Source organism: Solanum pennellii, chromosome 8 (genome assembly GCF_001406875.1).
Source record: "Solanum pennellii chromosome 8, SPENNV200".
NCBI classification, from domain to species: domain Eukaryota; kingdom Viridiplantae; phylum Streptophyta; class Magnoliopsida; order Solanales; family Solanaceae; genus Solanum; species Solanum pennellii.
Window position 1 is genome coordinate 51,742,665 of NC_028644.1, and position 19,110 is coordinate 51,761,774.

At 32.3% G+C, this 19,110-nt stretch overlaps 1 pseudogene; it reads right to left on the reverse strand.

Moving 5' to 3' along the window:
* Nucleotides 1-4,450: 4,450 nt before the first annotated feature.
* Nucleotides 4,451-6,237, reverse strand: LOC114078432 (annotated as a pseudogene).
* Nucleotides 6,238-19,110: the final 12,873 nt, after the last annotated feature.

Sequence of the window (19,110 nt, forward strand, 5' to 3'; positions counted from 1 at the left end):
TACATACTATAAAACACTTAATGAACATATTTTAAACCTTTTTAGGCACATGAGGTTTTAAGCACCTTAATTCATTTTCGGGCCTTACAGAACACCTCAAGTAGATGGATCTACTAAGATATTCTTAAAAAGCAATAAGAAATCATCTAAAAGGTATGACCCTTTATCCATGTTGGCGTACCAGGTTTATGAGGACTTTGAGTTGTCTGAACTCGACCCCAATATCGTTGCTTAATACCACTCCCAATAATATATATGTATGCTCATATGTTTAAGAACATATCTCTTAGAAGAGATAACTACTCTTAAAATATCTTTTTAACTCATAATTCATTTATAAACAAAATCTGATTCTCTGGAACTCTTTTAAGCAACTCCGTCTTCAACTTTGTGGGTTTCAAATGTATTATTGTATCCCGTATACCTGGAAGACTTACCTTCTTTACATTTTCGCTACATTTGTGGACAAAGGGTGAACGAATATCCCTAAGCTCTTCTAACGCTTGGGCATTCTTGTCAATTGAACTGCTAAGAGAAGCCCATTTCTGCTCCAAATCAGCAGCAATCTTTGGACTAACTACACAAAGAGTGTTGTATAGCTCTTTAATGTAATTCTGGAATGGAGTTTGAGAAAGAAGTACACGCTTCTCTATTTCAACCTTCTTCAGTGCTTTCCACACAAGGTTGTTCTCATTCCGAGCAGGGTGCCCCTCTTTACAGACCACCAGACTAGGAAACTTTAGGAGTATTTCTCTAAGCTCTTTGTTATAACCCTCTCCATCTTCTCATGTGAGAATCCTGAACAAGTCGTACCTAATTCCCAAAACACTCTTACTTTTTGTCTAGGATTTCAGCTTCGCCATCTGTACAAGGTGTGGATTTTTATCGTAGCACCGGATAAACAGTGAAAGACACCAACAGTACCTTCATCTTCCTTTAAAACGAAGTTCTTGTAGTTCAAGTTGTGGAAGGGAATATACACAATCCATTTCTGGAACTCCGTTTCCCAGTTAAGATGTCCCATCATCCCAGAGTATGCAAAATTATTAAATTTGAATTATGTCTATATCTCTCACCAACTTTTGAAGGGCAAGGGGGGTAAATATATTCCTTTTGTATTATTGTTATACTTATATTGATTTTGTGATTGTTATTTGTAGTTTATATGAACTTCAAGTACAATTTATTTGATGGAGCTATGACTACAGGCTGACACTTTGGGAATAACTTAAGATATGACTGAAGAAACACTATCTGATTCGTGTTTTTCCGGTGCCAGGTGGGTGTGAGATAATGCATCATCCCCTACTCTTAGATAGGGGCTCTCTCAGCCTTTAGAATGTTATAACTCAAGCAATGTGTTTCCACATAAACTCGATCCTCAACATTGATGAGGATTCATTGACGCTTTAACATTTGGGGAAAATAAATCCCACACTGTTCCTCTTCTTCATAAATAGCCGAATCTTGGTCTGCAGAAGAATCAGAAGCTCTGAACGTTAATGGCGAATCTCGAAGATATTTTCTTAATGTCTTTGTCGATGTCTTCTAGCCTGCAAATGACACATAAGTATATGATTTTAAGAGTGAACAAAATCTAAACTAAAGAGGAAAAAACTATCATACATTTAGATTATTTTTTTTAAAAAAAATTGCTCGACAGAACAATACTCGTATACATACAAAATAAGTGGAAATGTACTTCATTTCCAAAATCACATGTGAACAAACTAAACGGATGTGTCCAATTTGTTCATCTAGCTTAAGCTTGTGGTTCGCCATCTAACTGTAACACCCCGTAGCCAAAATAGACCAAAAATTAGTTTTTCAGAAAAATCTGCAGGTGCTATAAACAGTGGCATCGACGGACCGTAGCCTGACCCACGTTCCATCCTGCACAACCGTCGATGGGATCAGAAACTCCCAAAAATTTCAGCCTAGAAAAATTGGTTAAGTCTTGGACGACGGACGGGCTTACGGTCCGTAGGTCAAACGCCGGTCCGTAGTCTGTGACCGTCGATCAAGACTCCCTTCAACCACTCTCTGACAAGAGCTATAGAGGACCAGCATGGTTCGTAGGTAGACCTACGGTACGTAGGTATGACCGTAGGTTGAAAATTTGCAGTCATTTAAGGGGAAATGCAGTTGGGTAAACTTAAAATGATGATAACTCTTAGCACAAAATGAATTATGTCTCCCATGACCTACCCACAGATATATAATTGAATTATCTTTCCATATCCACCGACCTTGCTAACATCAGACCTCCGAGTAAAAAGTTATGCCCATTTTAGTAAAGGACTATCGAACATGCCCTCTCGACTAACCCAACAGCGGGGCGTCAGGCGCACGACGGACCGTCACTCCTAGCCGTAGTGAGGCCCGACAACAACCTTCCCAAAGGTCTTTTTGACCTTTCCCACTCCGTTTAAACCTTAAATCATCAGATTTTAGTCAGTTTAAGCCTAGAAACATAATAAAAACATATCCAAGTCAAATCATTAAATCAAAACTTAGAAAATTAGAAGCAAGAGAGGAGAAAAAAGCTCAAGAACCCTAGTTCAAGAACGCCACAAGCTCCAATAGTTCCAGCCCCAAAACTTAAGTATTTTTCCGTGGATTTCATCACCAGGTATGTGGGATTTCACTAGTGGGTTCCTTTCACCCATTGGGTCCTTAGTTTCAGTTAGTTCTTGATTCTCTTATGATGATTAAACCTAGAGTTTCTAGAACTTTGATATAACTTCATGAATTTATTAAATATATGTTCCAAATCAGATTATAATGTTATTACTCAGATTATCGCATGAATTTCAGAACCCTAGCTTTGTATTTCTTTAGTTCTTGAATTACACATGCTAGGTCATATATTTCAGACACTTCAGATATACATGCCTCAGTTATAAATGCATAATTACCAAATTAATTGTTGCATTCTCAGTTTGCATGTTTAGTTTTGAGCTATTCAGTATTTAAAGAAATTCAGATATAATCAGTTAATTTAAAGAATTCATTGGGAGTAGCATTATACCGAGTTGGACTAGGGTTTAGCGTACCCAATAGTCCCTGAACTACTAGCCGAGTAGGTTGTAAGTCCCCTCTATGGTCAATCAGTTTAGTGATCACGCTAGCATGCCTTTATACCTTTGGAAGGGTATATTGGCTCCTCTCAATGGGGCGTATACATCGGACTCCACATTTAGCTCATGTGGTTTTATTATCGGTTATTAGTAGCTCCCACAGTTCAGTCAGACTCTCTGCATTGACCATTTATCAGTATATTCAGTATTCAGTTTCAGCATGTTATAAATTGGTCATTGCATCCAGTTAGCTCAGAAATCAGCACATCACGTTCAGATTATTATACTTGTTTTTGTGCTTGTTTACTTATGTTTTATTTCAGCTTTACTCTATCCTACATGCTCAGTACCTTTCAAGTACTGACGCATACGTGCGCTACATCTTCTCGTGATGTAGGTTCACGTTCTCAGCATCCAGATCACTCATAGATCGATTTCCCGATCTCCAGTTCAGCAGATTCAGTGGTGAGTCCTCATTCTCCGAGGACAACAGTCATGAGTTTCATTTAAGTCTTTAGTCATTTAGTTTCAGTTTTTTCTAGATTTAGCTGGGGCTTGTTTTAGTATGTCCAGTCTATTTTTAGACATAGTTAGATTCAGCTTAGTATTGAGTTAATATTTTTTTTTATTAAACTCATTATTTTCAAATATCTCAGTTATAGAATATGGGTATTCCCCATCTTTTCATTTTAAGTATGATTTAGCTTCCGCAACAGTTTATTATCTTTAGTATGCTCATGATCATGCCAACAAGTGTTAGCTTGGGATCACTTGTGGTCCTAGGTTCCGTGTCCGCGTCTCGGGGGTAGCTCGGGGCGTGACACTGACAGTCACTTAATGTTTCACATTGCATCTGCAAAACAGGTGAAGAATTTGAAAGGCTTATTAGTTCTTCCAACAAACACATCTCCATTTCAGCAATATGATCTTCAATTTCCTTTTCCCATTCTTCTTTCTCAGCGAGAATGGGTTCCTCGTCTTCAAATCGGAATACTAAAAAAAGGTTTTCTTTGACATAAACAGTTCCTTCTCTTCTGGAGAAATGACTTCATTACGATCATCGCACTCCTCTTTATATGAGGATTTACACTCCTCGTAATCAGACCCCTCCTCATCTGACTCCTCATCATCAAATTCCTCCTCATTCTTACTCTTAGACTTGTCCATATAGCGTGGCCGAAGAAAATCTGTTTGGCCTTTGTTGTGGTTTTCACTCTCAGCAGGCTCCACCATTTTTCTTTTCCTTCCAACAACTTCACAATCCTCTTCAGACTCCCCCTAATCGCTAAGAAGAATCATACCTTTATTGTTAAGTGGAGGACTTGCCAATGGGCTATCCATAAAGAGCCATTTATCATTAGTCCCATCGTTCACCCATGTTTTACACCCATATTCACAAGCTGTGTATCCCGTTTTGGTAATGGGAACTTACACTTTCGACAAAACCATCTTGAACCAGAGCCATCATCCCCTGAATCCATAAATATGCACCAGAGTCAAATCACATAACCATTAGCATACTAAAATTTTTGTGGAAGTCTTATTACAAGAATAGTGTGAAACACTAACGTGACTAAAATATTGTACTTCTAAACGCATTACAAAGAATAATAACATGTAGGAGTGACAAAGAGCGAGTTGAGTCGATCAAAAAACGAGAAACCCATTTCTGCTCCAAATCTGCAGCAAACTTTGGACAAACTATGCTCAGAGTGTTGTAAAATTCTTTAATATTATTCAGGAACGGATTTCCAGACTAAAGTATTCGCTTCTTTGTTTCAACCTTTTTCAGTGCTTTCCACACACGGCTGTTCTCATTCCGGGCAGTGTGCCCTTCTTCAAGGACCAGAACACCAGGTAATTTTAGAAGTATTTCTCGTATCACTTTGGAATTAACGTCCACATCTTCTACCGTGAGATTCCTAAACAAGTCATAACTTATTCCCAAAACACTATTACTTCCATCCCAGGATTTCAGCTTCAACAAACGTATAGGTTGTGTGTCTTTTCTTCCTGCATCGGATAAATATCCAAAGACACGAACTGTAGCTTCTTCTTCTTGGGAGGAGAAATTTTTAGTGTTCAAATTGTAGAAGGGAATTTTGACCTCCCATTTATGGAACTCGGTTTTCCAGTTAAGAAGCAAACTTGATGGAGCTATGATTACAGGCGACTCTTCGGATAAATCTTTTAAAGTGACTGAAGAAACACTATGTTGAGTCGGGTTTTCCCAGTTCCTGGTGGGTGTGAGATAATGCATCCTCCCCTACTCTTAGATAGGGGCTCTCTCAGCCTCTGAAATTTTATAGCTCCAGCAATGTGTTTCCACATAAACTCGAATCCTCCACATTGATGAGGATACATTGCCACTTTAATATTTGGGGAAACTAAATCCCACACTGTTCCTCTTCTTCATAAATAGCTGAATATTGGTCTACAGAAGAATGAGAAGCTTTGAAGATTGATAGCGACTCTCGGAGATATTTTCTTCTATGCCTTTTTTGAGGTCTTCTAGCCTGCAAATGACACATAAGTTCATGATTTTAAGAGTGAACAAAATATAAACTAAAGAGAAACAAAACTATCATACATTTAGATTATTTTTTTTAAAAAAAATTGCTCGACAGAATAAAACTCGTATACTTATAAAATCAGGGAAGATGTACTTCCTTTCCAAAATCATATGTGAACAAACTGAACAGATGTGTCAAATTTGTTCATCTAGCTTAAGCTTGTGGTTCCCCATTTAACAATCACTTAATTTTTCACTTTGCATCTGCAAAATAGGTGAAGAATTTGTAAGGCTTATTCGTTCTTCCAACAAACACATCTCCATTTCAGCAAAATGATCTTCAATTTCCTTTTCCCATTCTTCTTTCTCAGGGAGAATGGGTTCCTCGTCATCAAATTGGAATACTAAAGAAAGTGTTTCTTTGACAGAAATATGTTCCTTCTCTTCTGGAGAAATGACTTCATTACGATCATAGCACTCTTCTTTTTACGAGCATTTACACTCCTCTTAATCAGACCCCTCCTCACCCGACTTCTCATCATTAGATTCCTCCTCATTCTTACTCTTAGACTTGTCCATATAGTGTGGCCGAAGAAAATATGTTTGGCCTTTGTTGTTGTTTTCACTCTCAGCAAGCTCCACCATTCTTCTTTTCCTTCCAACAACTTCATAGTCCTCTTCAGACTCCCCCTCATCGCTAAGAAGAATCAGACCTTTATTGTTAAGTGGAAGACTTGCCAATGGGCTATCCACAACGAGCCATTTCTCATTAGTCCCATCGTTCACCCATGTTTTACACCCACATTCACAAGCTGTGTATCCCGTTTTGGTAATGGGACGCTTACACTTTTGACAAAACCATCTTGAACCAGAGCCATCATCCCCTGAATCCATAAATATGCACCTGAGTCAATTCACATAACCATTAGAATACTAAAATTTTTGAGGAAGTCTTATTAAAAGAATAGTGTGAAACACTAATGTGACTAAAAATGTTGTAATTCTAAATGCATTACAAAGAATAATAACGTGTAGGAGTGACAAAGAGCGAGCTGAGTCGATCAAAAGACGAGTTAAACAAAAATGGATGTAATATTCGACTCATTTTTAAATTGATAAAAATGAGTTACCCAATGGATAATATGGATAGTCATATTATAGTGCAGATCTTATTAAAAGTTTTAAATACAAAATACTTTTAGAGTGTTTTTTATCAGCCCACACCCCCTACCAGCTCCTATCCCAAAAAAAATGTAAAAGAAATTGTTTGATTTTTTATATTAAATATTTAATTCTTGGGTATAGAAAAATAAATGTTTGAATTATTTTTCATTTGGGTTAGATCTTCAGGGGTAAAATTAATGGGTGATCTAATTTATTAAAGTTAGACAATTAATAATTTTTGGATTTTTTAATTTAGTAAAATAAATTTGTTAACGGATATGGTAGGTAGAAATTCATTTCGTATTCAGTTTGATTGTATCCTTTAATATTATTAATTTAACATACTGAACGTTGATATTTTAAAATATATATTTTGTACTCATATGAATTTTATCGATTTTACGAAAATTTATATTCATTTAACATTTCTTCAGTTTAGCTTATCACATGAAAATATATTTGATCTCCTTTTCAAAACACCATATAGTTGTAAAAAAAACAAAAAAAATCAAAAAATTGATAAAAACCGAAAGAACCGACCAAAACCAACAAAAACCGACTTTGCGTGGTTTGATTTGGCTTTTAGATTTAATAAACTGACATAATTGATTTAGATTTTTTTTTAATGAAAAATCGAACCGACTTATGTACACCCCTAGTTAGGACTAACATAAATGAATTGCAAATACCTCATTTAGCATAAATGACATACCTCAATTGATAGTGTTGATTATTGCCTTCATGATCCAACTTCCTTTCTCTATTACATCAACTGAAAAAGACGTTTGGGGGTGTGAACGCAAATTCGAGTGATGGCTACAAGGGAGAAATCAAAAGGAAATTGTACTCGACCGGTGGTGGGGGTGGGGGATTTATCTGCTATCTTGTATGATTGATTAGCAGGGTATCTAGGAGGCAATAGTTTACGTTGTGGCGCTCTCGCTAATTTACAATACGAAAAAACCCTAAGTGTTCTCTTTTAACATGGCCCGAATTTGGGCCGGAGCAAATTGGGTTTCTTGTATAGGGCTTATAATTTTGAGACCCATTGATAGAGCTGTCAAAATAGGTTTTGCCCGTTATGCCGGCCCAACCCAACCTTTAAATTAAGTGGGGTTGAACCTAATTTTTTTGGCCTATTTAGGAATGAGGCTTTTTAGTCCAGCCTCATTTGTCCTGCTAGCCTTTGGTCCCAACCCGCAGCCTCTAATGTTATCCTGTAAGCTATGAATATTTAAAATATTTTTTATAGACATATTTTTAGTAGTGATTTATTTGTAAAGTTTTTATATATAGATATTTTAAAAAAATAAAAAATCAAATCTTTTAAACTAGCTAGCTTTTTGTTGGAGGAATGTCGGAATTTTCAATATTTTCCCGCTAAATCTTATGTTGACTATTATGTATTTTTGCAAGTATTCACTGAAGTGAGTGATTTATAAATGTATTTTGTAGTATTCACCGAAGTGTGTGATTCATAAATAAAAATTTGTATATAAATGATGACGTGTTCATAGACATTAACATTCTATACTCTTAGATATTCTTTCTAAGATAGTAATATTTTTCATTCTTTTATTGAAGGGTCAACTCATCCCAACTCGTGGCCCGCTTAGGGCTCGGTTGGGATGCTATTCTATAGACCCTTTAATTAAAAGGGTCATCTCGTCTCAACCAATTTAACTTTCTAGCCAATTAGGGTTGCGTTGGGACAATCCATTTTGATAGTTCTACCCATTGACCAATCTAGGTAACTTTCACATATAGCAAACATAAATATCATATTTGTATGTTACAACTATAGTTTGCATAATTGCGCTCCATAGAAAATTTTATGTTGCTATGGAGTTTGTAATTTGTATAATTCGCTATAAATATACGAATGACTATAAATATATATATTTCACTATGCATATATGAGTGGCTATTAAGATTTATATTTCAGTATATGTATAAAAATATGGTTATTCATATGTATATTTTGGTAACACATACGAAAAATTGTATATTTGCATTTGTGTACAGTGTGAAAAAGAGAAAGACAAAAGAAAAATGGGCAGGGGAGGATCTTTATTTGTAATATTTTAAGTGAATAGGATAAAATATATGTATTTATATTTGTATATACAATTTTTCTTTCGCTTTATACAAACAGAAACACAATTTATACATTTGTGTTTGTATAAAGTGAGAGGTGAATAAGAGTGGCGAGCGAAATCCAGGAGAGTGGCGAGCGGCGAGCGAGATCTGGAGAGGGGAGAGAGGGGAGGGAGATATATATATATATATATATATATGTATATGTACATACATACATATATATACACACACATATATATATATATGTATGTATATGTATATATATATATACACACATACATATACATACATATATATACATATATATATATGTACATATATATATATATATATATACACAGTTCCCAACAAGAACGAGAGTGGCGAGTGAGATTCATCAGGGAGAGAGGCGAAATAGCACGAATTTTCTACGAAGTATAATCAAATCAAACTATGGTTATAACATTTAACTTTAATTAATAGTTTGTTAGTATATACATTTTTCCCTATTTGATGATTGGTCATAATACATTTTTTTTCATGTACTCTTGTGCCTAGACTTTTATCTTCTCACAATAGGCTCAAATCATGAGCGTTTCTCAACTGGCGGTGGCGGAATTAGAAAATTTATCAAGAGTGTCAAAAATAATTTTTTTCTGTAAGCGAAGTGAATGTTGTTTTGTTTAGCCTAATGATTCTGCCATGGACAATCCCAAAATTCTATCATAAACATATTTTTTCTTCTCATTGATTTTATAACAGGTAACTAATTTGAAAATGTCATTATGCCATTATTTTAGCAAATATAATACATCTTAATATTATTAATTTATTATCCTTTTATTTTTCAAATCAGTTACCTAGTTTGACTCTATTATCGATTAAAAGTAGAAAAAGAACTCACATTCTAATATTCTCTCTAGATTTCTACCTCAAATCTCTCCCCCCCCCCTCTCTCTCTCTCTCTACTGTTCCATCACTGTATCTTACGATTTTTAATTTGATATTTTTATTGATGCTTTTCTTCTATGAGGTTGATCACACTATAGGTGCTCGTGAATATATTACCTCTTCACTATTGAACGGAACATCTTTTGTGCTTAGTGGGAAGAAAGATTTTTCCTATCAAAATGGAGTATGCAATATGCATAAGTTATTTTTCTCATTTTGTATTTTCAATATCACTTTGTATACTAGATAATATGTATTTATATTTGATTTTGTATTCATTTTCAATTCCAAAGTAACCAAAATACCGTTTATTTACCCTATTCATTGTATAGGTATTCATTCTAATTACATTAGCACTACAACAAAAACAACTTTTAGCGGCATTAAATATTGACATTAATAAAGAATTCTAAAGACTTTAGTGGCATTAGTTAAGTATCATTAGGACCAATGTCGCTACAGGATTTAGGGACATATACAAAGAGTGATAATTTCTGTTAAAAATACATATTTAGAGACAATTAATGATCATTTGTATTGTAGTGTAGTAAAATAGATTTTGTATTTTATTAGGCTCATTTTGTATTTTCAATATCAATTGGTATACCTTGTAGTTTGTATTTAGATTTGAATTTGTATTTGTCCTAATGGTATACGATCAGGTTTTTAATTAGATCATATTATTTTATATTTTATGCACCATTATACAAAAAACAATATAAAAACTAGAACAAATACAATACAAATACAAACAATGTACATATTGGAATGAATACAACATAGGAAAGGAAGCAAGATTTTGAAGAGAAAAATAAATACACAGTGAAAAAAATATACGAATACAAATATGTTTCTTAAATAACTATGTATTTATTTGACATACATATTGAAATGAATACAAACTAATAAAGAAATTCAAGTTTCATTATACAAAATACAACATGAAAACTGGAATGAATACAAATACAAAAAATGCAAATGGTATACATATTGGAATGAATACGATTTAACCAAGGACACAAAATATTGAAAAATAAAACAAATAAATTGTGAAAAATTATGTCAAATAACAGATAATACTATAGGTGTTAAAATTTCTAAATTAAAAAAATTAAATTTAATAGATAAGACTATAACGTATCATCATAAATTTTCATAACAATAATTAGTGAAAATTGTATATCGAATTTTCTTAGAACAATGGTGAAATGTGTGTTTTTAAGAACATGTTGAAAGAAGAATAAAGAGATGGAAGTTGGTGCATTTTGATAAATCGTAACTATGAGACTTTTAAGCATTTGTTCCTTATTTAAAAAAATCCCCCCCCCCTTAAATTCCTCCAATTTGTTATATAAAATTGTATTTTTTTAAATAAATAAAAATAATAATAACATAAATAAAATACATGACAAACTAAAATTTTGACATTTTTACTAAATATTGAAAGTGGTTCTAATGAGCCATCTTAAATGTTAAATATTGACATTTTCAAAAAATTTCCTAGAAAAAATCAACCGACTCTAAAAAAATCTATCAACATAAATTGAGACATGAAAATAACATATATAATTACAATATTACATTAAAAAGGTACTATAAATTACAAGTTGTATGATTGATTTAGCGGGGTACGCTGCGACGCTCTTGCTAATTTACAATACGAAAAAAACACCTCGCTGTTCTCTTTCAACATGGGCTTGAATTTGGGGCAGACCAAATTGGGTTTCTTGTGTTGGGCTTCTCATTGTGAGACCCCATTGATAGAGCTGTCAAAATGGGCTTGGCCCGCTAGGCCGGCCAAACCCAATCCTTGAATTAAGTGGAGTAAAGTCTAAATTTTATCATCCATTTAGGAACGAGACTTTTTTAGCCCAGCCTCATTTGGCCCGCTAGCCTCGTAGGCCCAACCCGCAATTCTCAAATGCCAGCCCATAGGCTGTGTATATTTAAAATATTTTTTATATATATATTTTTAGTAGTGATTTATTTGTAAAGTTTTTATCAATATATCCTATATCATATATCATCATATATATTATTATAAGTGGGAAGATTTTAAGTTTGAAGTTAGATTACGAAAATGCCCTTCACCAATATATTAAATTAAAAAATCTTTACTAATTTTTAAAATTAAATCAATAATGACAATTAAACTAGACCAAATACAGGATTAGATGTTACAACTTATCATTTTCCATTTCTTAATGAATTTGATTGTTAAATTTTTTTATCTTCTACCATTAAACACATTCATGCACAAACCTTTCATGTACTTAATTTATCCCTTTATAAATTGGATAAAAAATATTAATCCACCACACTTTGTTTTCATCATCTAATAGTTCTTCTGTAAATAGTATTTTTTATTGGTCACTATTTTTCTTATTGATTTGTGCCTTCGTTCATTTTTTATTTTCATGGTTGTTGGAGAAACACATAATCTAATAGTTCTTGTATATTTTTTTATTGGTCACTATTTTTCTTATTGGTTTGTGTCCTTCATTCATCTTTTTATTTTTAATTATTGTTGGAGTATTTATATCCCAAGAAATTTCAGCCTTGGGGCTTAGTTCTAGCCTTACAAGTTGCTCATCATTCACCAAAAAAGATGTTGATATTTAAGTTATAGGCAAAAAGTAAACACTAAACAAAGTTTATTTTATATGCACAAAAAGACATATAGGAGTACGTCAGCCAATGTCGAGCAATTTTATATCTTGGACCTATATAAATTATAACAGTAACAGAGGTTAAACGTGCAAGGCACATTTCAAGAACTAGTATTATTATAAGTGGGAATCACCAAGTTAAAAGTTGAATTACGAAAATGTCCTTGTAAAATATAATATTTATGGACAAAAATATAAATACACATTAATTATATAATATTACATTCAACATTATTATGTGTTTATGGACAAAATCTAAATACACACTCTTAAAAGTTAAGGACTTTTATTTGTTAATTTTTAATTTTTTTAAAAAAATTTCCTATTATTTTGCTTTATCTTGTTTGTTTAAATACCCAAAGACTTACAACTTAACAAATGCATCACATATGAATGCCAAAAGTTACTAACAAAATAAAACTGAACCCACAATCAATTTCTACAAACCTTATGGAAGAAATCTAAAAGTTTCCAACAATTGTTACTATTTTTCTATTGATTTATAAAAGATTTTTTTCTCTACAACTTACATATATTAATTTTCATTAGTTTTTCTTTTTTTTCATATTCCTTCACTATTCATATTTTCTTCTCATTACAATTATAAAAGCTAGGTAGGCTAACGTGTCTTGATTGCAGAAGAAGATTCACGAGAGCTTTAACAATAATTTGGTAAGAAGAGTGATACAACATCAAATACAAAATTGTTCTCATAATTCGAGTAGGAAATGTAAAAATCTCAATTTGTGTGATATTTTTCATTTCTTGAAATTAAATTGAATTATACAACCTTGATCAATATTTAAGAAAACTTACAATTTATAATACTTTTCGTATATTTTTGGACTATCTCTGTATTTCTTTATAGTATTGACTATCTCTGTATTAATTTATAGTATAGGACGTGTTGATTTACTTACTTAGTAATATATTATTTCACATCATAGTTCATCGATATTCAAAGAAAAAAAATATACTGAAGTCTATGTTGCATTTTTAAGGTTAAACCTCATTGGTGTTCCAATAAAAAAACACATAGTAACATCAAAACATATTGTGAAATGATTATATAGTGCCATATAAATGAAACAAAAACATTAGTAGTTAGAGAATATATATTTACTTATTGATTCAGAATCTACTACCCCTTATTTAATGTTATATATAATAGATGCGAAATTTGTTAAGCTTCATTTTCAATCATCATTCCAAAACAGTTTTCATAATAATATTTTGAAAGATCAAGGGATAATGTTACATTTGAACAATAGAGAGAACATGTATAACCAATCAGAGGGAAAAGATTGATTCTTTAACAATTATTTTAAGGACCAAACGAAGCACGATCAAGTTCCCGCGTGATAGATAACATAAGTATTAATAGAGGAGGTATGTGGTTCAATTAAATCCTATTGATTGTCAACCCTTTTGATTTCCTTTGGTTATCAATTAGTATTAGTGATGAATTTATGTTAAATTACTATATAAATTAACATTGAGAATATTTGTAATCCTCACCCGTCATTGGATGAAATAATAAAGGATAACTACAATGAATTATGTATATAAAAATTTATTTCGACAGTAAAATCAGAGCCACATAATCATTTTAGTATATTCATTTTTCTCATACTAATATATCACATTCTGGGCCTAATAACATAAAAATATAACTTAATATTTCAATCACCCAATCAAGTCGTGTTGTTCATCGAATGTCTAATCATTTGGCATACAATAAGGGAGTTATATGAATAGGTTGATAGTTCATCTGTTTCAGATTGTATTTTTTGTTGAATAGTTTGTGTTACTCATTTCAATGTGATTTTGACATACTTATTTTGTATATAGTGTTTTTAGGAGACTCACGTGTGAAGCACGTGTCCAAGACTAGTATTTCAAAAAAATAAAAAATCACATCTTCTAAACTAGCTAGTTTTTTGTGGGAGGAATGCTCTTGACTATTATGTATTTTTGTAAGTATTGATTGAAGTGTGTGATTCATAAATGTACTTTTGTAAGTATTCACCGAAGTTTGTGATTCATATATGAAAATTTATGTGTATTGATGCCGTGTTCATAGACGTCAATATTCGATACTCTTAGATACTCCTAGAGAGTAATATTGTTCATTTTTTATTGAAGGGACAACACGTCCCAACCCGCGACCCGCTTAGATCTCGGTTGAGCTGATTTTTTATACGACTTTTAGTTAAAAGGGTCAGCCCATCCCAACCAATTTAACTCTCTAGCCCATTAGGGTTGGGTTGGTCTAACCCATTTTGACAGCTCTACCATTGACATGCCTAGATAACTTTCACATATAGCAAACATAAAAATCATATTTATATGTTATAGTTATAGTTTGTATAATTGTGCTCCACAACAAATTTTATATTTGCTATGGAGTTTATGATTTGTCTAATTCGCTATATATATACGAATGACTATAAATATGTATATTTCGCTATACATATACGAATGACTATGTATAATTCGCTACACATCTACGAATGACTATAAATATGTATATTTTGGTATACATATATGAATCACTGTTAATATGTATATTTCAGTATATGGTTATTAATATGTATGTTTCACATGAGTATAAAACTAAAGATAATGTAAACTTAAGAAATGTTTGATGAATAGAATTTTTCGTAAAGACGGTGAAATTCACATGAGTACAATTTTATTTTATTTTTGAAATATCAACGTTCATTATGTTAAATAAATATGACTAAAGGATACAATCAAACTGAATATAAAATGAGATATTTACAAAGTAAATTGTTAACTTTGGAAAGGAGCCGTTTTGTGAACGAGCAGAAACTTCTTGATTGGGTAAAACAATTTCCTGCTGATAGTAGAAGATTTAGCATGATAATTGACTCAAGGTTTTGAAACGACTTCTCACTTATTGCTGCGAAGAGAATTGCTAAACTGGCTGATGCTTAAACAAGAAGGCCAAAGAGCGGCCAAAATTGAGCGAAGTGGTTGAGTTACTGACAAAGGCAGTACAAGAATCACAAGAAATAACTTCTATTGAAGCTACTAGTGCAGGTGCATCTAAGCCTACACAGCTTCCTTTACCTAAACAACTCAAAAAGAAGATCATCTCCGAAACTGCACGACAAATGATCCCCTTAGCTCAGGCAAGTCTACTCAAATATGGTCTATACAACTTACTCAAAATAAGCTAATGTTGTATAACTTTCTTTACTTGCTATTTCATGCTTGAAGACTCCACATATCGCGGGATCAAACTTATTTCAGCTTCTAAATTGAGACTCTTATGCACGAAAAAAGTGTTTATATATAAGTTACACAAAAACAGAGGGGGGCATATACCTAACCTCTGGCAAAAATAGAAAGTGGAAACTAGAACATCAAAAAAGGGAAGGCAAATGACTTATAAAACCTTCCACAAATGACTGATCTTCAGACTCTTTACGGCTCTCAATCTCAATACTAGTTGGGGTTTAGTTCAAACTATCTTGACTCCGAAGGAGAAGATTCGCTAGTTTATTTTCCCGGAGCCGAATATAGAGCATTGGAATAGAATCCCTGCTTTTATTTGATTGACCAGATGGGATTGCAACTACGTCAAGAATTCCCGAAAACAGAGGTCAAGCAAAATACAAGATTTGTTATCACCATTGATTCCAACTACAGATCGTATTTTTCGTATCAAGGTCGATGACACCATTCTATTGCATAGAGTGCTGCAATTGCTTCTGCCTGATTGTTGCTTTTACATTGTGTTGGGACTGAGAAAGCGATAATGAGATGATCAATGTCGTTCTGAGAACCCCTCCAACGTATATGAGTTCTATGACTAGGGTATTTGGACATGCGATTTCATCTTGTAATTTGAATTTAGGGATGAAATTAATATTTGAACATGCAATTTCATCTTTATCGAAATTCCAAATTCTCAAAAAAGTTTGATTTGAGAATTTCATATATAAAAATTGACACGTGAGTTTATACTTGTAAAAAAAACAACAATTATTTATCTAGCTAGATATATATTTTTTCGAGAATACTATATGAGTGATGAAATATTCATGAAATATAAACATGATGATATAATTCTACTGATTTGACTAACAAACGCCTCAACAAATATAGCAGACTACAATTCATGTTCGATTTTTTATTATTGAACTAAATTTGCTTGATAAATGCTAATATGTTTTTTTAAAGAATAACTTTGTGATGATGTATTGTACTTTTGTTATGAACTTTTTTTTTTCTGGTATGGACTTTTGCTTTTTTGGAAAGATTGTATAAAGAATTGAGACATGTTTGATAGTTTTCATCTCACAACCTGTGATTTTTTAAAAACAAATCGAAATTGCATGTTTAAACAAAAATTCAACTTCAACTTATATTGATTTCGTATCACATGACCAAACGGACCCTTAGTATTTTATAATGGGTGAAACTAGATAAATGTCAAATAAATACACATTAATTACAAATAAATACCCCTTACATTGATGCCCCCAAAATAATTACAATAGATGCCCCAAGTTATAATTTCTTGTAACTGATATATTTACATATATTATATCGGTATAGTTACGGTTTCTTAATCACACCCTACTCATTGGTAATGATATTGTAAGAGTATATATTACCAAATTATCAATCTTAATGATACGAAGACCTTACCCTGATACAAGAACCAGGTTCTTGTACTTTTGTAACAACACAATAAAACAGAGATTTAATCGTGGAAACCTTCCTAACTCCAGGAAGGGAAAACCACACTGAATTTTTATCTTAATTAAAGTTTTACAGCTCAGTTAATCAATTGAATCTAACTCTAAACTTCTATGCTTTTTAATTAACTATAATCGAAAACTCTTCACTCATCAGGAAGTCAAACTCACTTCTTGTTTACAAAAACTCTTAACTCTTCTTAACTCTAACCACCCAAGAAGTCAAACTCACTTCTTGTTACAAATTACACAACTGCACTCTTACTTTACCCCAAGAAGTCAAACTCACTTCTTGTTACAATTCTCTCAAGGCTATATCCCCAAGAAGTCAAACCCACTTCTTGTTACAAAATATAGGAATTATTACAACTCAATAATAAACCTAGAAAAAAAAAAGACTAATAACCCTAGACTTTAATTGATCAGACTTCAACATTCAATAGTTCAGAGTGGAACATATTTCCGGAACTTGGTCCTTACGTTGCTGTGACGAAAGCCTGCATTTTTTCTCTAGTAAATGCTGCTCTCAAGATGACATATTCCATGAATATGCAATAGCTATCGTTCTGGCTATGCTGGAAAAGTTCTCTCGGTTTTTGTTATTGCAAACACGCTTTTTTCCTTCAACTTCTTGATCCTTTTATAGAGTTTGATTTCTCTTCAACTTCTAAAAGGAAAGGAATTAAAAATCATTTTCCTTCTTGAATTTGTCTATATTTACTTCTTTTCTTATTTGACTTGAATTGTAACTTCTTTATTTCTTTCATTTTTTGACTTGAATTGCTACTTTTTTATTTCTTTCCTTCTGTATTTCTTTTCATATTTGTTTCCTTCTTTATTTCTGCACTTTTTCTTCTTTGCCGCAATACTTTTTCTTCTTTGCCGTACTTTTTCTTATTTGCCGCAATCTCTTATAATTGTACATGTCATCTGCAAATAGAGTACATATACGACAACAAGTAGTGAACCATGCCTTCACTTTATCAATCATCAAAACTACTATATATGTTCTCGTACTTCCCAACAAGAAGAACAAAGAGTTAAATAATAAATATTACCAAATAATATCTCTAACAAAGGATAAAATGAAAAATGATATAGAAAAAAATAAAAAAAAATTGTTACCCAATTGGATAATATGAAAAAGAATAAAAGTAATAAATGATAAAAGAATAAAAGAGAAAATAAAAATAATTAATAAGAAAAGAACAAAAGTAATTTATTTTATTTTCTTAAAAAGGTAAAATATAGAAATTAAGAAAAAATAAATAGAAGATAAACTAACAAAAATAAATAAAGAAACAAAAAATTTATCAAATTATAACTCTAATAAAGGATAAGATGAAATAAAAATAAAAATAAAAATAATAAATGAGAAAGAATAAAATAGAAAATAAAATAATTACTGAGAAAGAATAAAGTATTAATGATAAAATAAAAGTAATAAATAAGAAAAAATAAAAATTATTAATAGTAGGACAAAAGTTTTGGGTCGGGCGAATTGAATATAAATTTTAAAGGGTAACTTTCACATATAGCAAATATAAAATTCATATTTGTATGCTATAGCAAAGTTTACATAATTACGCTCCATAGAAAACATATATATATGTATAGTTCGCTATACATATACAATTGAAGCGAATTTTATAAAATAAAGTGTATAAAACGAGAAAGAAATAGAACTTGTGTAACGACCTGTTTAGTCGTTTTAAGCAGCAGATTTTATTTCTGGAAAAACTGGCTAAGACGACGGATCCCACGACGGACCGTCATGGGCACGACGGACCGTCGAGGGTGTCTCGTTTCAAAACACTTAGAATTCTGAAATTTGGGTACTGAAATCGACTCTCTGAACTTCGTAACGGAATGGCAGGACGGACCGTCGTGGGCACGACGGACCGTCACAGACCCTTTAGTGG